Source organism: Columba livia, chromosome 20, assembly GCF_036013475.1.
Source record: "Columba livia isolate bColLiv1 breed racing homer chromosome 20, bColLiv1.pat.W.v2, whole genome shotgun sequence".
Lineage (NCBI taxonomy): Eukaryota > Metazoa > Chordata > Aves > Columbiformes > Columbidae > Columba > Columba livia.
Genome location: NC_088621.1, coordinates 7,187,576 through 7,209,972, shown reverse-complemented (window position 1 = coordinate 7,209,972; position 22,397 = coordinate 7,187,576). Strand labels below are relative to the sequence as shown.

The 22,397-nt window shown below is 47.3% G+C and overlaps 1 protein-coding gene across 5 annotated transcripts in view; it reads left to right on the top strand.

Moving 5' to 3' along the window:
* The window catches only part of CAMKK1 (calcium/calmodulin dependent protein kinase kinase 1), an 81,724-nt gene that overhangs the window by 441 nt on the left and 58,886 nt on the right, over positions 1–22,397 (top strand). Inside the window, exon 2 of one of the 5 annotated variants that reach the window (XM_065037105.1) lies at positions 409–504. The exons of the other annotated variants lie outside the window; for them this stretch is intronic. The gene's annotated coding sequence lies outside the window, so the exon portion shown is untranslated. The remainder of the gene's footprint in view (positions 1–408; positions 505–22,397) is intronic. 5 annotated transcript variants of the gene reach the window in all.

Sequence of the window (22,397 nt, the reverse complement as noted above, 5' to 3'; positions counted from 1 at the left end):
GCTCGGCCGTGCGGGGTAGAGCCGGGGCTGTGCCGTGGTGCCGGGCGGCAGCAGCGCCAGCGCTCTCACCGAGCCCAAAAATTAATGAAGAAAAAAAAAAAAAATCTCTAAAAACTGGGTTTTTGAGCAGTTTACCCATCAAACCAGTCATTTCTCACCCTCTTTTTTGAGGTTTAGAGAGGGCAGAGGAGAAGGAGTGTGGTGAGCTTCTTGAAGGTTTGTCACTGCATCCTGATCCTTCTTGCTGCCCTCGGGGGTCAGGCTGAGCTCCTCGGAGTTTGGATTTTCTCTCGGGTCGGTGCTTAGGCTGTCGCTGTCTGAGCTGCTCTGTCCTGAGCACACACCTTGCAGCCAGGCTGGCGTGAAGAGCAGCTTATTTTCCCCTTTCTGCTCACCTTGGCTCTGAAGGAAAACAAGCTGCAGCTCTCAATGGCCTGTATGCTGTGAACAAGGGAAACTGCTGATCCTGCAGGGATGTCACATTCTTCAGCTGTTCTGATGAAGGTAAAATTACCTTGTTGTTGTAGCTTAATGGAAAAGGTTTTGTTTGATATGAAACTGTTGGTTTTTTATTTACAGTAGTCTATGGTTCCCAGTTAAGCTTACAGTGCTACTTCCCATAATGTGTTAATTTCCTCCCTGTGAGGCATCTCTGGCAGCTTCAATTTGTTCTGACGTTTGACATGGGATGACTTTGAAGTGTTGCTTTTAAAACTGGATAAGGCAAGCAGAGGGCTGTTATCTCGGTTGCTTGAAGAGAAAAACCAAAGCGAGCATGGAGAGGCCACGCTCCGACATGTCCCTGCGCATGGCGCAGTTTGCTGTGCAGCACCCTATGCTCGGGCTGGGGTGTGTGGTGTGAACAGGATTAATCTCCAGGCACAGCAATAAATCACTTTCCCGGGCTTGCTCCCTGAGCTCGTGCCTGGAGAAGGCCAGATCTTAGCAACCAGGAGCATAAGCACCAGCCTCTTATCATTCCAGCCAGGAGTTCAGGCATGTTATTGTTTGATACGGTGTGAGGCTGGGCTTTAAGTCACAGTAGGTGCTGAGCCACTGGGTCCTGATGGTTTTCCTTTTTGAGGCAAGCTGCATTCGCTGGCATGAAGTGCCTTCAATCTACAATTACCTCTGGCTATTTCTTCTCCTTGCTTTTGGAATGTGTCTTGCAGGTCGGAGTGGGATATGTGCGGGTGCTAATTCTCCCTGGGCAGCTCCCCAGAGCTGCTGATCCAGGCTCTACTGAAGCTGTGCTGCAAGGGGACCTCGGCTGTCCCAGTATTGCCCCAGAGAACAGTGAGGTGCCCCTGTTTGCTTCACACAGCCTGTTGCTGCTTTACTTCTGCCAGGGCTTTCAAAACCTGTGCAGCTGGGGGCACAGATGTCTGGTGCCCCCTAATTAGAGTGTTCATTAAGCCCTAAGTGTCTTTGCCTGATACAATTAATTGTCTTTGCACTAACGAGACTTTCAAGGCACAGCTTCTGCTGGGAAGGGTTTGGGGGATTTCTCTGCCTGTATGGGCTCTTTTGGGATGGCTGCAGTGGGAATCTCATCAGTGACTGTGGCAGAGGAGATATTTGGAAGGGCAGCGCTGCAGTGCTCTGTTTACTGGAGGAAGAAGCACTGTTTGGGTAGCAGTCACCACAAGTACTGATGTGGTTTAGACCTTGGCTGGGTTTGAAAAGGTGGCACTATGCTGAGCATGTCGCTCTGTACTTCAGCCACGGGTCTGCCTGCCAGAGCACAGCATCTCCTCTTGCTGGTGTTCATTCCCAGAAGGAACTGAAGGGTGTATTAACCCAGTCATTTGTGCCAGCTGCTCTTGAACTGTGGAAAGAACAGCCTGTGTGAAAGCTGAGTCTTCTGTGCAGTGTCAGTGCTGACCTTAGAAGAGCCTTTATAGGGTTATTGCTACCCAGCAGCAGGGGAAGGAGAAACTTCTTTTATAAGAGACATCAGGAAAAGGCTGAGAATGCTGGATGGCTTCTGGGGACTGTTAGCAGGGTGGTTTGGGTCTCCAGATGATATCTGCCTGGTTGAGGGGCAAAGAGGATAAATCCGATGCAAATTGGGGCCAAGCTCATGGAGGGGAAGGGATGCGTGTTGGTGGGGAGCTCAGTGTGAGGATGGTGTCTGTGTTGGAGTGGTGGAAGGCAGTTGTTTTGATAACGTGCAATCAATACGTGCAATTAACTCTGCCTTGGGAAGATGCTTGGAGAGAGCACACCCACTACTACCCTGAAGAGCAGGTGGATGCTGGGCAGGTGGAGTGTCCGTGGGTCTGCTCAGCAGCTCAAAGCTCCGAGAAGCACGGGGTTTGGGGGAGGCAGGCAGGCTCGGCCGATGCAGGAGATTGCAGTTGGCTGCAGGGCTCGGTGTGGATGCTGTGCACAGTGTCACACAGTGTAATGAGGCGCAAGGTTGGGAGGGAAAGCAGTTTGTGTGGGGTCAGCAGCAGAGTCCAGCTTTGGGCAGCATCGGGATGTAGTAGGAGCTCTCCTGACAGCTGAGTTGGAAGGAGGGTGGGTAAACAAGGCTTTGGGTGGGTTTTTAGCCCCTCTTTTCCCCACACAGCCCCTGGCAGATGTTTGCTGCTGCTCAGCCCTGCCACTGCTCCCCAAGTTGGCCAGCTGGTGGTGATAAAGCTGAGCCTCTCCTTTTGCTGAGAACCAGTGAGGAGGCACATTACCCCTTTGTCTTGTGGACAGAAGCAAGGCCTGCGCTCTCAGTATAGAAGCCAAGCATAAATCTGGTATGAGAAAATGTTGTTTGTGCCTTAAAAGGTAGGAAAACAGACACGTTTGGGGAAAACTAGATATACAGTAACTCTTACCAAGATTCTTCCTTTTATGTCTTTCTCTTTGTGGTATATTTTCCTGTGATCTTCAGTGCTTTGTTTTTTTGGTACTTGCTTTGAGAAGCAGGTGTCCAACATGCAGAGAGGTGACCCAGTCATCAGAAAATATATGACTGAAGAAATAGTTGGGTAGTTGGCTGTAAAAATGGTAGGGGATGACTGAAGTGTACAGAAGCAATTGTTGATGTAGCACAGCCATTGTGGCAGATCTGGAGGTTAGTGATGTTTGTGATAGATAAAGCATCAAAGCATTGGGTGCAGCACATGAATAAATGGTTTCAAATAATGTCATGTAGTCAAGAATGTTGTTTTAATTAACACAGTGGTTAAGTTTAGCATGGTTGGAGAAGAATGTCTGAAATTTTCTGAAGGGAAGAAATCTTGATAAATTGGGATAGGATACTAATCTGAAAGATAATGGTGGGAAGAAGCTGCAGTGACTTCTTGGATGTGTGGGAGTGTGGCTGCTGATGTGTGGTGCTGGGTGAGGTATAAGTGTACATGTGTGTTTCCAGCTCTTTAGAAACTCAGATGTTTCTCAGGCTTGTGCAGGTCGCCATGGGTGGTGGCTTTAACGGTCGGGTCCTTCATCACAAACACATGCTCATCAGGGCTATCAAAAATCCATCTGGATTCCTATTTTCCAGCTACTGTATTGCTTTCCAGTCTGTTTTTTCCCTGCACCATATACAAATACAGACACTTTATAGATTTCATCATTAATGATGGGGTGCAGTCAAGCACTGCATAAGTTGCAGTTCTAACTTGCTTGGGAATTTCCAGTCCGGATTTGTTGATCACTTTTCCTACAGGGTTAAGACTTCAGAAACATTTTCCTGTTCCGTTGCAGTCTTCACTTTTATTTTTGGCATAAGTGATATGGACAGAAACAGAGGGTGTAAGTGTCAAGTACATAACATTGGAGAATGATTTTGTTGCTTTCATGTGCTGATGTCCCTGGATGGGCAAGTTCTTCTGAAAGGTCAAAACCTTTTGAGGACACCGCTTCTCAGTGGGCTGAGGTTTGCAGCTGAAAGGGAAGACTCTCCCATGGCAGCTGGGAGCTTCTTAGCCCCAAAAGATGCTGTTTAGGGAGTGAACCTGGCAGAAAATGAACCCTTGTATTTTATGTCTTGATGGCATCCAGCATATGAGCTGAGTCATGCCTTGTGGATAAAGGTGTGGTTGAGGACTTGTTTCCTTTGGGTTGCTGCCCTGGGCAGGCATTATTTTAGGGTGAGTACCTCTGAAATAGTTGTTCTTTTTTCCAGAAGCTATGTGGGATTAATCCAGCCTGTTTGTCTCTGGGGTGGTTTCAGTGTTTCTGCGGATTGGTGGCTATGTTCAGGGAAGGCTCTGAAATGTTGTGATTAATTCTTCAGTTGTGTTAAAAGGGTTTATGGGGAAGTCATTAGCTAGTTAACAGTGACTGCTCTAATTATTCTGGTGTGAGTGTAAACAGTGAGGCTGTGATCTGCTGCAGCAGCACTTGAATGTGTGTCTTTTGGAGATAGAGGCATCATTCCCTTTTTCCTGTTCCCGTGCTAAATTCTCTGCAGAGCAGCCATGTGTGTCTTAGAGCAGCAGGAAAGCCATGGAAATCCAGTGTTCCTTTCTGCTGACGCTGGTGAGTGGCAAATGCTCCCATGAGGTCAGTGGAGCCAGATTCTTCACCTATTTTTTCTTTTAACCTTCTGCAATTCCCTGTCTCCATTAGTTTCCACTCATACCAGTGTAAGTGGGGAGGACCATGTTCCATCCGTTTCAGCTGGCAGCAGAGGCTGGGGTTTTGATGGGAGCCCTTTCTGCAGGGCAGAGGGGTCTGTGTGAAGCTATGAGGAGCAGAGAGCTGTGTGCTGAGGAACAGGGCCACTCCCTGAACCCTGCAGCCCCTGTGCAATATCCCATGAACATTTCTGGAACGTGCTGATTGTTTTTCTCAGCCAAGTGGCTCCACAATTTTGTGACCTTGTGAGGACAAAGCATTAATGACACATTTTGGTTGGATGCTAGGTCTATCTTCCCGTGGGGGAGCTGTGCAGGGCAAGAGGCCTGACTGTGCACAGCTGTGCAGATAGCATGTTCCTCAATTTCAGAGGAAAAAAAAAAATCTTGTCTCTGGCATTCTCACTTTACATAAATTTTTATTATGGCTGTTGAACTGTAAGTGTGCTATGTAGAAGCAAGTCCTGCATACCCACAAGGCTTTCAACTGGAGAAGGGTGATTCGGTAGGTAGGATGTTAAATTAACACAAAGAAGACTCATTCAGTTGTTTCCTCTGCTACAGATTTCCTGGGTAAGCTGGAGCTCCAGTTCACAGACAGACCCAAACATTGAGTGCTTAGCATGGATGTTAAACTAGGAGCAGACATGAGGGGCTCAGCTGGGGTGGGAAAAGGAGGAACGAAGAAGTGCAGTAGAAGCCTAGGCTGAATAACACCTTCTGAGGATGTGTTAGCGTTGGATTTGTGACTGTGGTGAAGGTGTGAATCAGTCGTCTGAGGGGTGCGAGATCATCATGCTCTAGTGAGCTGGACCTTAGTGTCTGCATTTGGCAGGTTGGTGCTCTGCAGTCAGATGCTGCTGTTCTCCTTCTGGGGCTTGTGTTTCTCAGCTGTCCCTGTGCTGCAGAGATTATTCACAATTTTATCTTGCAGTCTTGTGAGTGCAGCAGAGCTTGGACCACCCACCTCATGGTTTGTCCCGGTTTTGCCCTGCTTTTGCATGGTCTGCGTGTTAACTCAGACTATTTTGCTGTTCAGCCCTTGTAGTCATAAGTTACTTTATCATGGGTATCTGTATTTTCTTCCCCCATCCCATTCTAGCCAGTATTTCAGGTTTCTATTCTGTAGAATAGCAGTGAGTCCTAAAACAAGAGTGGTGAGGATAGGATTTTTTATCTATACAGGTAGTATTGGCAGAGCCTCATGAATTTGCAGGCTGTCACATCTACAGTAGATAAAGCTGAAGGAATTGGGCAGCAGCAGGAAAATAAATGTGCCAGCACAGCTTTGCAGAGTACTGTGTGCATGCCTACCTACCTGAGCCTGGCTCTAATTACCAGCTCCCATGCTGTTCTGCCACCACATCCAGCTCTGTGAAGTTACTCCCAACTAGCTCCAGCCTTTCTGCTTCCTCACCATGGCATTGGCAACATGCAGGCATTGCTGGAGCCTTTCTCCTGCCTCTGGACCTCCTCGTGTGCTGGATGCAGCTGGTGGTCTTAGTCTGATCTGTTAGTCTGATGTGAGCTACTGGAGAGAAATTGGGGACCTCAAAGGGACCCCTGCTAGAAGATCCGTAGCTGTTGCTTCATGCTGGGTGTCTGCTACCAGACCCTCCCTTCCCCTCATATCACCCAGCACCTGGGGCCTGGTGGACAAGAAGCTGGAAGATGTGTGAGCTGCCTGCTCATTAGGAGCCTGGGAGGGGTGTGATCTGAGGATGAATCACAGTTCCATTGGGGAAGGCAGCTTCTGTGCTGCAGCGTGTGGAAAGTGATTGATGGCAGTGTGAAAGAAAAAGGATGGATTTGCCCCTCAAGGGAGCTTCGTGCTGCCTTGGAAAAGTGTATTCTCCTTCCTCAGAGCTTCCTTACCTGTCTTTTTTGTGAATGGCTACAAATCAGTGTGGAAAAACTGTGAAGAAAGAACTGGGTTTGGATAGTGGTGATGTAGAAAGCAGTAGCCCCCTACCAAAAAGATGAAGATACTTGAAAGGTAGGAGAACCTGGTGTGGTGTTCCTGTGACAAAAATTATTACAGTGCACGTGCCACATGCATAAGGCAACTGCTTAGACAAGTCAAGTCTTGAGGTTTGTTTTTTTTTGGCACTTCTGAACACCTGCTGCTGGTAATGCTGTCTTGATAGTGCTGTTCTGTGATATTTGTGCTGGAACTAAGCATTTGGGTCAAGAGAGAGTTTAAGGACATAAGATGCATCCACTGACCTCTTCCTGATGCAATGTTTTGATGCTCAAGTCCCAGCTGACCATTTTATAGCTGTCAGGTAGCCTGAGTGACAAAGATTAATCACATCTGAGGTTCCCAGCTCTGCAAGGCAGAGTGTAAAACAGGCTGGAGATGAGGGGTTTTTTTTGCCTTGCTGTGTCAGCACCTCGTCCCCAGGCTGACAGATGGGGCTGGAGAAGTGAAGATCTGATTGCAGCTCATCAGGCCAACCCTTACTGGGCACAGAGGGAACAGAAACATCACGGGGTTACTGTGTGTGCAGAGTGTGCTGCGGTGGAACGGTGAGAACAAGGTCCTCTTGCACAGCGCTGGGGAGGTGTGAACATCTGGGAAGAGAGGCAGAAGAAAGGGTTTTATAGAAACTTGAGAGGGCTTTGTAGCTTTCTGTACAGCGCTGTTGGGTCAGTCTAGACCACTCAAAGTTGTGGTGTGGGCTTTGCTGCCTTTGTTCATGAACTTCAGTGCTCTCTCCTGGCAAATCAGGCCTTGTTACTGTGCACTTACATGTTAAAGAGATCGGGCATCTCTGCCAGCATGTTTCCATGCTCTAATCAGGCTTCTGCATTTTCCCTTCTCATACAGTATTGATGTGAACTGTGCTTGTGATTTGCCTTGAAGCAATAGTAAGAAGGCATGGTTTATTCATAGCAACCGCTGGGAGTCCATTCCTTAATGCCAAATAGATTGATTAAGTCAGACTGCAGAATGGAACTGGCCTTTTTTGTAAGTTTTCAGAGTTTGCTGTTTCCAAGGAGCCATAAAGTGGCTATGCTCCACCCAAATGCTACTGTATCTACCTGTCATCCAGAATGATTATCACAGATGCAAAAAAGGCGATATAAGATTATGCCCCTCCTGTGGGAATCAGTTCTTCTGCGGTGTGTTGTTCCAGCCACTAAACGAATGAGTAAAACCAGTGCTGCTTTCCCCATATTCTTCCAAACATCTGTCTGCTTGATCTGTTGTTCCTTGTGCTAAGAGCCTAAACTTCCCAGCATGGACCAGTGTTTTCTCTGTACAGCACCAGGCACAGGTGATAACTGAGTCTGAAATGCTGCAACAATGGAAAATAAGCCGATGCTTTGGGGGATGCAAGGCCAAAGGGCTGTTTGTTGGGTAACATATCCTGGATTTGAATCCAGAGTAACATGTCAGTGCCTGCCCATCTTCGCTGGGGAAGAGAGGTCCCAGTCCCTTGCTGTGCTCAGCGCTGAGCCTGCTCACCCTTGCTGCTCGCAGTGGGTGCGCCAACATTCTGCTAATGGCATGGTGCAATGCCAAGGTATTTTTGGGTTTTTGCATTTTGCTGGATAAAAACACCTGGATTCATTGAGCGCATGTTGTGGTTGCTGCAAAGCACTGAGAATTTAATTCCGTTACGGTCTTGCAGAGGAAAGGAAACGTTCCAGAGTCTTTAATATTCCATGTTCTTTAGGTATGAATAAATATTTCCTTGGCCTGAAACATTCTCCTGCTGTGAAATCCATTCCAGTCTCTTTGTCTAAGACAATCAGTCTCCTTCCTTCCCTCTCGCCTCCCATGCCCCAGCTTTTATTAACCTCGAAATGTGCTGACACTTCACCATCAAACTGGTTTCTAGCGCATTAGGGAGCTCTGTGGAGTGTCTTTGCAAGTTGTCAGTGTAGCTGCATGCAAGCGAAGAGGGAGATGGCTCAGACTTGTTCATCTCCTGGGGAATTTGTTCTTCCTAGCTCATAGCTTTCTGCAAAAGTGTCTGACAGCTCTGTCCATGTGTATCTGTTCTCCTCTAAAGGAAGGCTGGGCAACTGGGGAGTCAATGGAGAAAGCTATTTCATCATTGTGCCTTAGTGCATTCATTTTGGCAGTGCTCTCTCCTGCAGAGATTCCCTGTCCCACCATGCGGTTGTACTCATTTGAGCCCCTTTGAAGGTGTCTGTTCCACTGTCATGACCTGTGGATCACTCGGTGCCTCTGCAGCTCTTCTTCCACTTTCTTGGCAAGAAGCCTGTGACTCGTACTAAGCCCTTTCCTGCTCTGCTGCCTGGGAGGCTGAGCTGTCTAACACTCTCATAAAATAGGTTTTTTTGGTACATCTGTGGGATTTCTGCAGCCCCCCGATGTGGTGGCAGCTGTGGCTCCCGTGAGGCAGAAGACCTGAGTGAAGCCGCTGTTTTTTAGGAGCAGGTACAGGTGTCTGTGCTGTTGAGGATGGACTGAGCTCCTGCCAGCAGCTGAAACCAGCTTGTTTATACCTTGAAGCAAAGTCATCCCTGCCATTCCTTACTTGCATAATTTCTGGCAGCAACTTGGCTATTCCAAAGTCTTTGGACTTTGAACCCTTCTGCAGGCCCTGGTATCTCCCAAGGGACAGGGAGTAAAGCACACCTCTGTCATGGCAGAGACCTATATGGCCTTGGGAATACACATCTTCCTTGCCTTGTTCCCGTGCAAAGCTGGGGCTGTTGGTGACACAATACAGCTCCTGCAGTTGTCACCATGACCAGGTGACGTTGGTGGAGGAGTGTGACATGAGGAAAATCCCAGAAGAAAATCAGGCTTCTGATTGCTGGCTCAGTTCCCATACTGAAACTGCCACAAGTGGTGGACACAGTAGAAGGGGATGCCCAAAGTGTCTGTGGGCTTTGGGTCCATTTGCTTCAGGCTCCTCTGAAAACTGTGATAATACTCCCCAGGCACAGAGAGGTGATGTTGATGAAATGATGTTCCTTGTGTTAAAACCAGAGGGGCTGCAGCTGCTCCTTTGTGTCTGAGGCTGGGAGCTGTTGGGCTTGTCACACCTCCCGCAGATGGGGTTTCGGAGTATTTAGACATGTAAGAATGATGTCATTAAAATCCTTTCTTTTTCTTATTTGAGTTTTTTAATTCCTTTGGTTTAAAGAGTGGTAGTAGCTAATTGGATTCTGGGCCAGACTTGCACAGTCAGCCAGGAGGGAAGAGACTGCAAATGAGCCTAGCCAGGAAATTGCACATTCAGATATAGTTCTCGGTAGGGTCAGCAACACACCCAAGGGACAAATTAAGAATAAAATTTCTGCTGTAATGTGTTCATTTAGCTGCAGACATCATCTTGAGGGAAACAAAAAGGAAGCTTGGGAGTGAGAGGAGTGAATTGAAGGGCAGGTGTCCCTTCTGCAGTGTATTTGGGTGACTTAGAGACCTGCTGGAGACCTGGAACTGGGTGACTTTCACCTTGGCATTTATTAATGGCATGCAGGAAACACCTTAGGATCAGAGAGAAATGGTTAAAATTTTGAACTTGCAAGGCTCCAAACCTGGAAGAAAATGAGAGGGAGCATTAAGGAAGGAGGAAAAATGTGATTCATTTACTGAGTGGTCAGTTTGTCACAGATGAACCTTTTGAAAAAATCACATCTCAAAGGACAGCTCTGTGTCACTTGATAGGGTTTTCTCAAAGGAGATCTAGTAGGCTTGTTTGTGCAAGTGCCAGTTGGGGCTGGACTTTCAAGGGAGCTCAGCACCCACTCAAATGCACTGGCCTTTTGGGGATAATTTCTTATGTTCTCTTCAATATCTGCTTTGATCATAAGCTCTCTGAGCCAAAGCTTGCCTGTCAGTGTGTCTTACAGCATCGAGCACAGTGGGGCAGTGAGCTCCACATTAATTGGTGCTGTTGCCAGGCTATTGAAAAGTTGTAATAACCTGGCCAAATTTTCAAGTGCTGATCTGGGCTGTCTGCCCGGATGTCAAAAAGAGAAAGATAATTGCAGTGTGAACCAAGGAGAACAGGCTGGCCCGAAGGAAATGTCATTTGGGTTCTCCTCAGGCCCAAGGTCAGACCACACCAAATCACAGCTGTATCAACCTCTAGATTTCTTTCTCCTTCAGTTAAATTGCCACTAAGTGGTTTATTGCAAGTGTAACCACCTTTTATACCAAGGAAATGAATATTGGCTCTTTTCTCTAAATCCAAATAATAGAGGTTGGGATTACAGAAGCAAATAGAAGAAGACAGTTTTATCCCTTGCTGCTCTTGGTCTGTAACACTGCACTAAGCATTTGTGTTGGCTCCCTGCTGACCCTGTGTTGGGGGCTGCCGTGGGGCAATGGGTGCTTGGGGGGTTTATCCTCTCTGACACCACATGAGATGGGTTTTTGGGGTGCCTGAACCTCCCTGTGTGGCTGTCAGGTATGGCACAAATCGTGCTTTCTGTGCAATGCTTGTCACACTGCAGAGTTCAATTCCCTACAGTGTCACGGAGGCTGGAAAAATAAATAGTGTCAAAATGGTGGTGGACAAATTCAGAGATGCTCTCTCAGGGCTCCCTAAGTGACTGCTTGAAGCTGGGATGTGCTGTCAAGAGGACAAACTCTGAACTTTTCCTGGTTGTTGTTATTATTACTATCTTTAAGCTCTTAATTTCTGCACCAGCACCCCTTCAAGCATCCACTATGGGCCCTGTTGGAGACTGAAATGAGGGCAAGATGGGTATGTGGCCTGACTCAGTATGGTTTTTCCTATAAATGATCTGCTGACTTGTTTTGTAGAAGCTCTTGACCTACATCTCAAACTTAGTGCTGGTTCAGTAAGGAATAGCAGTCACGGGTCCATATTGCATGTGAGTGCAGAGTTTAGTGTTATCTCTTGCAGCTCCTTCTCAAGATGGGACATCTTGGTGTCAGCTGGGGCCAGGAGGTGGGACTAGAACCATGTAAATCAGAGCTTGCTATAAAAAAGGTGTATTCCATTTTGTTTTTTAAACTTAATTTCCTTGTGGAACCAGACCCTGTGTAGAAGACAAGCCATACATCTGCTGTGTCTGTCAATCCTGTCTCCTACCCTGCTGCTCGTCAGCTTTTGGAGCCTTTGTCCTCCTGGACTCAAGTGTCTCACAATGGTTAATGTTTCAAAGATGTATTGTCACAAGTTTTCATGGAAGTGGATAGCTGTGTAGAGGGGGAAGATGTTATGGTGAAGGGCTCCAGTCATTAGTTCTGTTCTCTGCAGGACAAGTGACCTGGTGCTGCTTCTCTCAGCTTCAGTCTCTTTGCTGCCATCCTTCCAGTGCCATGCCTTCCCTTTGCCTGCCCACACTGCTTGGTCCTGAAGGATCCCTGTCCTGTGACCATTCCCGAGGCTGAGCAGGGACTGCTCTGGTTCGGGGCTGGGCTGCTGCAGGGGCAGTGCAGGTCAATGCTCGTGTCGTTTTGGAGGAGCGGTGGGGCAGTGATGCTGGGATATGTGGAGCCTGAGCCTCAGAGCTGCTGCATGCTCTGCGGTGGAGCAGAGAGCTTGGACACCAGCACATGTGAGGTCCAGGATGCAGGTGGCTTGTCTGACCACAGCTTAGTACGTTAACCTTGACCCCAAGAAGCAGTCACAGCACTGCCAGAAAGGCTTACTTGTGTGATGCTGCGCTGCTGCTACACCAGTTTGTGGGTGTTAGTTTTCATCCTCTAGATGATCAGAGTGATGGCACCAAGCCTTTGAGACCATTTTTTGCTTTAGAAGTTCATATGGAACAGAGATCTCTGAAAGATTAGTCCTACAGTCTTGTGCTGGACACGGCTTCCCAGGAAACAGAATTTTTTGTGCTTTTTTTTTTTAACACTTCATCATCCTCCAGCAGTCCCTGGGCAGGCGGTGTTGAACCCCTGTTACGCAGAGGGAGGAAGATGTTCCCAAGGTGAACTGAACAGTGTCAGATCCAGAGATGCATTTATCTATGTGCCCTGGATCACAAACCGTTGAAGGAGCCAGTGGGATGTCTGCACATGGGTAAGGAGAGGGAAAATGCAGTTTGACTTGGGTGCTGGCTAATAAAGAGTGTAGCACAGAAAATAAAATCCTCTGAGGAGATTTAATAACTGGGGAGAATAATTGTAAAGTACTTCAGAATATTAACCAATGGCTGAATGTGTCTAATTAGCTTAATGAAGCTGGGTGGTTGGGTTCTTTTTTAATCAAACAGATGGGCAAAACATTATGCCCAAAAAATGAGATCTGAATACAATGAACGCATTTAATTAGCAAATAAAAGACAGAGAAAGGGTTTGTTTTTCAACTTGAGAAGTGAGGGATTCTTCTTCACTGAATGCTGAAAAAGAGCCTTAAATGTCAAGGCTTCTTGGAAGTCTGAGATTGTTACGACTATTATTTGTCATGGCTTAGGTGTTTGAGATGGGAATCAGCCTGTGGGGAGGTGAGTGGTACCAATGCATTGCCAGCCCTGGTGTGGAGCAATCAGTGGCTGCTGTGGGTTGGATTCCCCAAGGGCATTCTCAGCACCAGTAATACCAGTCAACCCCCTGCTCCAAAGCCTTTTACCCAAGTGTTTGTGTGTCATCCCCTCTGTTTTGCAGGAGGGGAAAGTGAGGAAGCAGCAGCTTGAGGTTAGGCATTCAGTGTTTAACGCATGGTGCTGGTCAAGGTGCCCTCAGAATTCAGGACACCTGCAAAGCATCTCCCTGATGGCCTGTGCTTGTCCTCTGTACCTGGAGTTCCTGCAGCCACCTGTGTGTAAAGCTGCTGGCCCTGGTCAATGAGATTGATTCCTGCCCCTGATTTCACTGGCTGTGCCGCAGATCTGGCTCCTGTCCCTGTTGGTGCCCATTACAACACAGTTCTGTAATGTATCTAACCAGTTTTGCTGTGCCACGGAAACCTGATGCAAATCAATACCTTACCTCTCCAGACTCCTCGCCATCTGACCCTTGAGTGCTTATGTAGGTGTGTAACATAGATCTGTAGTATCTCTGAGCCTTGCCAAGGCTGGGAGCATCTGCTCCAGTCTAATAAGTTGAACAAGCCATTTTGATATTAAGCCTATAATAATAACACCTTGTAGCTAAAGAGTGTTTTTCCCCATTGGTGTATTACTCAGCTCTGTTCTTTCAAGGCAGTGTTTAACAAAAGCAGAGACTTTCCCAGGCTATATTTGATTAAACAGAGCTGGGAGATCTCTTCTGCTTCATTTCCGTGCTGTGACTGTGTTGCTCCAGTCTTCTCTCTGGGGCAGTTAAGAAATGGAGCTTGTGCTCTGCCAGTGCACAGACCAGGCAGGTTGGTTGCTGTCCTTTTTCCAGATGTGCCCAACGATGTGTTGATTTTGGAGGGGCTCATGTATGTCAGAACCCCCAGGCTCTTTAGTATGATGGGCAGTGTGACTCTTGGGCAGCCTCTGAAGCTGAGCAGGCACTTGGCTTGAGCCATGGGCCTCGAATTCAAGTCACAGCTCAACCAAGATGCTTTACATTACAACTAAGATTTGGGCTCCTAATTTCTACCTGCTTCCTTTTTTGTTGCTAATGTAGGTATAGGATCATTTTGGTTATCAACAGTTAGGTACAAAGTGAAGACTTTAATAAGAAGGCTCATTATTTTTGTTGTAGAAGGTATCTGTGAGCAGATGGTGGTATGCTCTGGTTTTGCTTATTGTTGCAGATTATTTGCCAGATAATTTTTCTGACTAATCCTTTGGCCTGTAGATTGTTTAAAATCCTGGAGTCAGATTTCTGGTGAGAACACTTTGTTTGCAAATTGTAATATTTGTTCCTGTGCCTGCTTGCTGATGTCACTGTGTGAGCAGGAGACTTGGGTGGCAGATGCCCTCTGCTCCTTGGGAGAGGGGCAGCTCCTAAAGCAGAACCTCTTTCCTGTGATTTATTTGGTTTTTCCTTTATCTCTTGCCACCTTTCCATGAAAAAAAAAAAAAAATCTCTGATGTCTCTGAAGAGCTGGATATGTTAACTGCTTGACTGATTTATTCTAGTATTTTAACATTTACTGGATTTACATAACAGCCAAACAATCTGTTTCAAGAGTTTAATATAAACCCAACTCGAGTGAGTCACATCCATGTTAGCAATAATACTAAGAGAGGCAGCCGGGGGAGTGAGGAGGTGACTTTTTCTGGGTTTCTGCATGGGAATATCTGGCTGCCTGAAATATCTCTGACACCTCATAGCCAAGTGACGCTGCCAGTTCTCTTCTGCCATCAGGGATTTGTTCTGAAACTTTGGAAGAGCAATGGGTGCATCACATCAGTGCTCCCATCGCTGCTCCTGACTGAGCTTGGTGGCCTTTCCAGAGCCACCCAGGCAGTGCTGTGTGTCCCTGGCACTCCACAGTGCGTTAGGTACCTTTACCTGCTGTGTGCATGGTTGGAATAGGAGGAGTGTAACCTCGAGAGTTGCAAGATAAAGCCTGTAGTGATTTGCTCCTTGCTTTTTAGATTAAAAACCTCATAGCCTGTTTGTGCCAGAACTTTGTGAGCCAGGTCCTGAAGGTGTGTGGATGAGCACAGCAGCAAGTGGGATGCTGCTGTGTCCCAGCATGTCCTTTGGGATCTGGTGACCCGTGTGGGGAAAATCCTGAGCAAGAGACAGCAGGAATAGCCGGGTTTAGGCTTGCATTGCTGCCTGTGTTTGAGGCTGGCGGTTCAGCTAAGCAAGCACTTCTCTTGCTGCAGCTTGCTTATTTGAATTCTTGCCTTTAGAATGGAAAATAAATGCTGGCTGATGAGATCCATTATAGCACTAATTTTAGAGCATGCCAAACACTATGAAATTTTCAGTCTCATTTCTCCTCTATTTCCCCCCTCCATTTGTGAACACTGCCTTTGTAATTCTTCTAAATGTTCAGTGATGTCCTGCTTATTGGTATCTTACAGCATTCTCCTTCCAGCCCTCTTTTCTGATACTTATTAGTTCAGCCACTTGACCCTGCTATTACAGAAGCTCTCTGGGGCTGCGGGCAGCCGTGTTGGCACGATGCAGGCAGCATTTTGGCACAATGCAGGCAGCAAAGGCTCAGCCAGCTGCTGCCAGATGCCAGCAGAGCCCCTTGCAAGGCTGTGGGGAGCAGTGGAGGCAGCATCAGGGTGGAATTTCTTATCCTTGGGTACCCAGGCCTTTCTAAGCCTTTCCAGCCCCACCCCAGCCTGCTTTCTTGGTGAGCAAGAGGGGAAAATATGAATTTTCCTCTCTTCTGCTGAAGAGTTTAGGAAGGAATCCCGAAGCTTCAGTGTTTGTCCTTGGCACTAGTGAGAACCTGAGCTGTTGCTCAAGAGGATGGAGCAGGCAGTGAGTTGGGAATCAAAATACTTGATGAATGCCAAGCCAAACTATTCTGTGATCCTGTGCCCAGGGGAAAAGCAGTGCACAAAATCTAGATTTTAAAACATGATTCCTTTCTATCAGCTGGAAGCTCGCACTGTTTTGAGAAGAGCCTGAGTGTTTAACTGGTTGTCTCCTTTGAAACCTTCAGGGTGGCTGCAGACACCAGTGCTTCCTGCAGGCTGCTCCTTGCTCAGTGTTTAGCAGACTGAGCTCTAGATTAACTTTGGTGACAGAAGTCAAATGATTTCACCCCATGCAACTTCCAGAGGCTCTCTGGAATACGTGTTTCGTGGCTTTGGCAGCCAGAGGTCCCTGACAGCAGCTGCTGTGACTGTTAGCAGGCACATTGCTGAAAAACTTAGTGCCTGCCCTGCGAGGGGGACTTTGAATATCTTCCCTCTCCTGTCCCCAGCTCCTTCACCCTCTCTACCCTGGAGAGCTCAGTCTGTTGGCTGTATCCCTCAAAAAGAGCTGTATCTTACCCTGGCAGTTACCATTTCATGCCTTTCCCCATGTGCTCTGAACCGTGTGGCTGCTCGAGGTGTCAGCCTGCGGGAATTCGACAGGCAAATGTCTTCACAGTCGGCCCTTGTGAACGTGGCTGAGATAAACCCTTTACTGAACTAAATGTGGTAACAGCTAATCCCTTGGAAACAGTCACCTGGGCCCTGCGCGGTGAAAAGAGGCTTTGCTGCTCTGATTAACAGCACTGGCAAGAACATTAACTCACTTTTCTTTGGAAATGAAAAGCACCTCTGCAGGAGAGTTTTAAGGGATTAGGTGCCAGCTGGAATATGAAGGTAGGCATTTTTGCACCTTTTTTAAAAAAAAAAATATACCTTAAAAGCCCAGTGAGCCCTGATGGGATGGATGCTTGTGGCTGCAGGTCCCCACGCTGTGATAGAGAAGAGACGTGATGCGGTGCGGTGTGATGCTGGTGTCACCTGAGGAGGACCATGGCTTTTGGCACTGGCTGCCTGCACTGGGGTGTTTTGCAGGGCACGGAGGCGCTGTTGTAAATTAACCTGGCAGACTGGCCAGCCCCCACCTAAAGGGCTGAAGCTTGTTTAAACCTTGCTAAGAGCCGAATGACACTGACCTTTTCCAGCCCCCAGCAAATGCCAAAGGCTGTGGAAAACATTCCAGCTGTTTTGACAACTCCACTCTTTTTTGAGAGAGAGAGATTGCATCCATTTCTTTATTTTTTTTAACACAACACTTGATTTCAAAAGCCTGAACTAGAAACTCTATCTATATTAGAAGCAAAGCTCTTGGACTTCAGTGAAGGCTGCTTTGGGCTGTATTTTTGAGGCCAGGCTTTTATCTTGGTGCTGGTTTCTATGAGGCTGTGTCCCCAAGCTCTGCCCTGGCAAGATCACCGGGGGTCCTCGCTGATGGAGGCTGTTGACCAGCAGCCTGGTGGTCGAAGGCATTAACACAGGTGTGTAAAAACTTATCTATAAAATAATGCAAGATTGAGGGGAAAAAAAAAATAAACATTTGTATTAAGTATTTGTTGTTCAGAGCAGTTTTGAGTGCTCAAAGTACTTCCAAAATCCTGTTACCTTTCAGCCTGTCTCTCTCCTACTAAATTTTCTATTTTAAGTAAACGGCACAGAGTTAGCTCAGAAGAGAAAAGAAACAAGTGTCACTGTTCAAAGCATGCTTTATTGGTTAGATATTTATGGGAGACATTCAGGAAGTGAGCAAACACTTGAAAGTATATGCATTATTTATTATTGTAGCTGATTAATTACCTCTTGAAACTTTTTGGTTGGTGTTATGGCTCTGTATACTCTTCACCTAGCAATGCTCCAGCAATGTATACGCTGGCATTAGTCTCAGTTAAATATCGCAGGAACTGGAAGTGCCACGGTGGATTTATGGAAGTTGGAGCAGTGGAAGATGGCAGCTTGGCACTCGGTGCGAGCACTGCTGGAAGTGGGGGAGATCTGCACACGGACAGGACAGGTGAGACACTTGTTGATGGCACTGTCCCCCCAGGACTGGGATGAGGAGTTGCTGGCCCTGTTTTGGGGAGCAGGTGCGGTTAATATGTCTGACTGTGTGATGAGGTGACGACAGGAGTAAAACTTGGCTCCCAAGCATCGGTCTGCCCACAGGGACTTGGGCTCCCTGCTTCTGCAGCGGTGAGTCCTTTGCACTGGAATAGAGAAGTGCAAAGTGACTGCTTGAAAAGAGGAGGTGACTTTTACCTTCCCAGATGTGCTACTGGTTCTGAATCCGTGGGCTCACAGGGCACGTTGTGCATCAACCTGCTGGCTGTGTGTCCTCCCTGGACCCATTGTTAGATGTTGCTGTATGCAAGACCATGCACCACCAACTCTTCTTGCCCAGGCTCCTGAGCCATGACTGGAAAACCAATTCTTGTCAAGCCCACCCGAAGGTCACATCCCATCCAGCAGTTTTTCCCTAAGCAATATGTGCTCTTAATCATTTGCTTAGCTTTAATAAGACCTAAGCAAGTGAAGAGTGTATTGAGGTAGTTATGTAGTTCTAATCTGCACATCTGAAAGAACAATATGATAAAATCACAGTGGGATGGGGTGGTGGGACCCCCTCTGCCTTCAGCAAAGTAAATGTGATGCTCTGTTGAAACAGGAAGAATCTCCCTTGCTATCACTAGTGTAACTGAAGGTGGGCCCTTTCCTCAAGCATCGACCATCCCCACAGGAATATGTGTCTTTAACCCTTCTGCAAAAGAGGTTTGCAGAATGCTGCCATCAGAAAAGTTCCTTAATCAAATGATTTCTGCAGGAGAGGAGTGAGGGGGCCTAGAGAGGAATGGAAGAGTCATAAGAGAGATGTAGGAAAGTGCTTTTTCTGGAATGAATAATTTTTGGTGCGGAGGTGGCAGCGTCGTATTTAATTCTAATTAGGGGATTTTTTGGGAGTGCGTGATTGACGCCCAACGAGGGGTGCAGGATGCTGTTTCTCAGCAGGCTGTCATTCCCGTACTCCATTTACCTGTCAGCACTCCTGCGGAGACATCTCTCTTTGGATGCCATTAACCCATTTCCCACAGCACATTCCTGCAGCCTCTCCTGGGAGCTGGCAGCACAGGAGGGGCCCTGTCCAGTCCCCACAGCTGCGGGAAACCACTTTGGGGTTGTGCTTTGGCTTGTTTTTCTTGGCTTTACCTTTGCATGGGTGAGCAGGAGCTTTCTCACTCCAAGTCAATCTGTGACTTGCCACTCACTGATGGGCTGATGCTCCATTGGCTCTGGGTTTGCTCCTGCCTGTACGATGTGGTTTTACCTACCTTGCCTGTGGACATTCCCAGCTCTACACTCTCCCCAACATGGGTGTGATGTCCCTGGGGAAGGACCAGCTCTTGTTGTGTGTGGGACCCTGCACAGCATCGTGGCCAGGGAAGCGATGCAGGCAGTGGGGCTGCTTTCTGTCCCAGGAGAGGAAGGACCAGTACTTTTACGAAAAGGGCCATTAAGAGTGTTGTTTTGCTACAGTATAAATTCCAGCCAAATTCTTCCTCTTGGCCGTGCCCCATTAATTAAGAGCGTGTATGTTAAGTGCTGGGAGCCTGAGCAGAGTCTCCTTGCAAAGTGAACTGAGTGTATGGGACTTAGGTGGGTCTTTTGTTACTGCTGTACAGGGCTTGTGCTAATAAAAGCAGAGATTGAACCCAATCCCTGATGAGCTTTCCAAGAGTCTGATTAATCTGTTTAACAATGGAGCAGGGTTTTTGTTTGGATCTTTTTCATGAGAGTTAAATTTTTGTGCCTTTCATAGTAGCTGTGGATCATGTAAAGCCCAGCGGTGTTGCTTTCCTGATAGGTTTCAGGTTTATCTGTATCTGTTATGTTAAGGGTTTGCAAGAGCACCCGTCACCATGGCATCAGAATGCTTCCTATGCCAAAAATGCTTGATAAAAACATACATATACATGTGCACACACTTTTTTTTGGTCTGTTGGAAAGTGCAAAGACATTCTGCTGAAAGATAATGTTTTTGCATGATTGTATTCCCCAAGTAATTAGCTTTGCAAATAGCTTTTTCTGCTCATGCTGGTATCATGGCTCTGGTCCACATACCATTGGAGAGAGAGACATCTTTCTGATGAGCTTTGGACCAGACCCTGTACAAGCAGAATTTTGTATTACTGCTGTTTATTGTTCATACTGTGGGAATGATGGGGCAGGGTCCCTTCATGCTGGTGCTCTACAAAGACAGTCGGTGACAGACCCTGACTCAAAAACTTCTTTTCTAAAGGTCAGTTTATAGCAAGTGGAGGAGTCGGAGGAGAGTATAAGTTTCTAGCCAGTTAGACTAGTGTCTGCGCTGGGCAGGCCACAGATGGCTGGGTTTGACTTTCTGAAAAATACAGCAGCAGTATGGGGAAGCATGTGAAATGCAGATGTTGAAGGTAACAGAATTTAAGGGCCGCATGGTATGAAATACAATGAGGCGTAGAGATGGAGGAACCAGGCTACACAATGTGCACTTGGAGAAATGCTCCACTGTTTATAGCAGAAGCTTCTTCCTCTCTTGATTTCACCTCTTCTTGAATACACTCAGTGACTGCTTTTCATGTATGAAAGCTTGTAAAAATGGAGCTCCTGAAACAGATGGGAAAGTTTATGAGTTAATGACTTCAGAGGGCTCTGTTTATTTTAAAAGAGCGGGGATGAAGTTGCTGTACCTGCAGTGAGCAGTCCTGCATGGAGCAGATTGGTGCCGGCAGGGGGACAGCGCAGTGGTGGCTGCACCATCTCCATCCCTGGGGAACCTGATCATTACTGACTCTACTAATATGCTCACGGAGGGGTGGGAAGGAGCCTTTCGGGGGGGGGGGTGTGAGAAACCCCTGTGAAATGCTCACTCCTCTGGAATTTGTGCTGTCACAGAGCAGAGGGTGAATGAAATCTCACCAGTGATCTCCAGTTGGAGCAGGATGAACCCTTTAGCCTGAAAACAGGGGTTGTAATGGGTGGGTCTTTATAAAATATTTTATTCTGGATGTTTTCCTGCTGCTTGTTTGTTCCACAGTCCCCTTTGAATTGAGCTACCGGGAAAGAGTTTCATCAGTGTCCCCAAGGACAGACCTGCCTTGTCTGCAGGTCAGATGCAAATAGCTGAGGGAGGATTTCCAGGGGTGAGACTGTCCTATGTCCCTGCAGAAGACTCGTAGAAAAAGGGATTAAGGCTAAGAGTAAGCTCCTTTCTGCCTGCCTCTCTCTTTCCCCAAGGTACAGCTGTTTGTCTGAGAGGATCTGTCGGTCTTTGGGTTTGCCAGAGGTGTGAGTTCACAGAGCTGCGGCAGCACGCCGGTCTGCGATCCTGCAGCCGTGAGTGCCTTGTGTGATGGCCAGGAGAGCTGGAGGTAGCTGGTGGAGTCTTACGGCTTCATCGGTGCTTGGATGCAGACAAACACACAGAGTGGTTACCCCAGCAGGGAGCAGACAGATCTCTTGACGTTGTAACCGTAGCAGAAGATCTGGTAATTATTCTTTATTTTGAAGGATGCCTTTAGTGTGGTAGAGTGATGTGTTTGCAGCAGTATGAAATGGATTTGTGGTGGAGCTGCTTGTGCAATCTCCTTGCGGGCTGTCAGGTTTTCCTCCCTCCTGGAGACTTCATTTGTGCATTTGATACGATCGCCATGGAGAGCAATAGATGATGATGTGCTGGTGGGATGTGAGCTGTTTGCTTAAACTTGTGTGAAGGTTTAAGTGTGTATGCCATCCTGGCAGCAGCTGAGCTGTTGGTCCAAGGAAATCTCTCCAAACCCTTGAGAACTGTGTGTTGACCCACCAGCAGGTTCAGTGGTGTTTGCTCTAATGATGCTGAAAACTAGCTTATCCTTTGCTAATCTTGTACCTGCACCCACAGGCGGTGGTTGTGAGTCTTTGGAGATTTTTCAGCCTTTTATTCCTTCCTCATCAGTGCTGGCAGCTGCTGCTTCATGGTACTTTTGGCTGAGTTACAACATCCAGGTTTTTCTCAGCTCTTTCTTTGGATGTAAGCTTCTTCATCATCTGGCCAGCCTGCTGTCTGGGCTCTCTTCCCTTCTGTTACCCAAGAGGGGTCATTTTCCATGTTAGGCAATTATTTCAGTGGTGAAGTTGAGGATCTTGGAGGGAAGGGAGATGTAGAAAGATGGCCAGGAGGCATGGGCAGGCAGCTTAATGTTTCAGCTGAGGAAGATCACTGACACACAGCTGGAGCCAAGGCTGACTGTCTTCATGGGATTAAGCCCCATTATCTGACCTCAGCTGGTAAGAGGTTGAGTTGTGGTCACTGGATTTAGTGCAAAGGGGTGCAGAGTTTTCCTCTGTGCCCAAGGGAATAGTGAAGGCAAAGCAACATCAGCAGGTGGGTGTTGGTGATTTTTTTATAATGCCTTTAGTCCAGCACAGGCAAATTGCAAATTCAGTCCCTGGTAAGAAATCTCTGTTCTTTTATATTTATGTAAAGGCAGATGCTCGCAGGACTGGCCAGCTAGG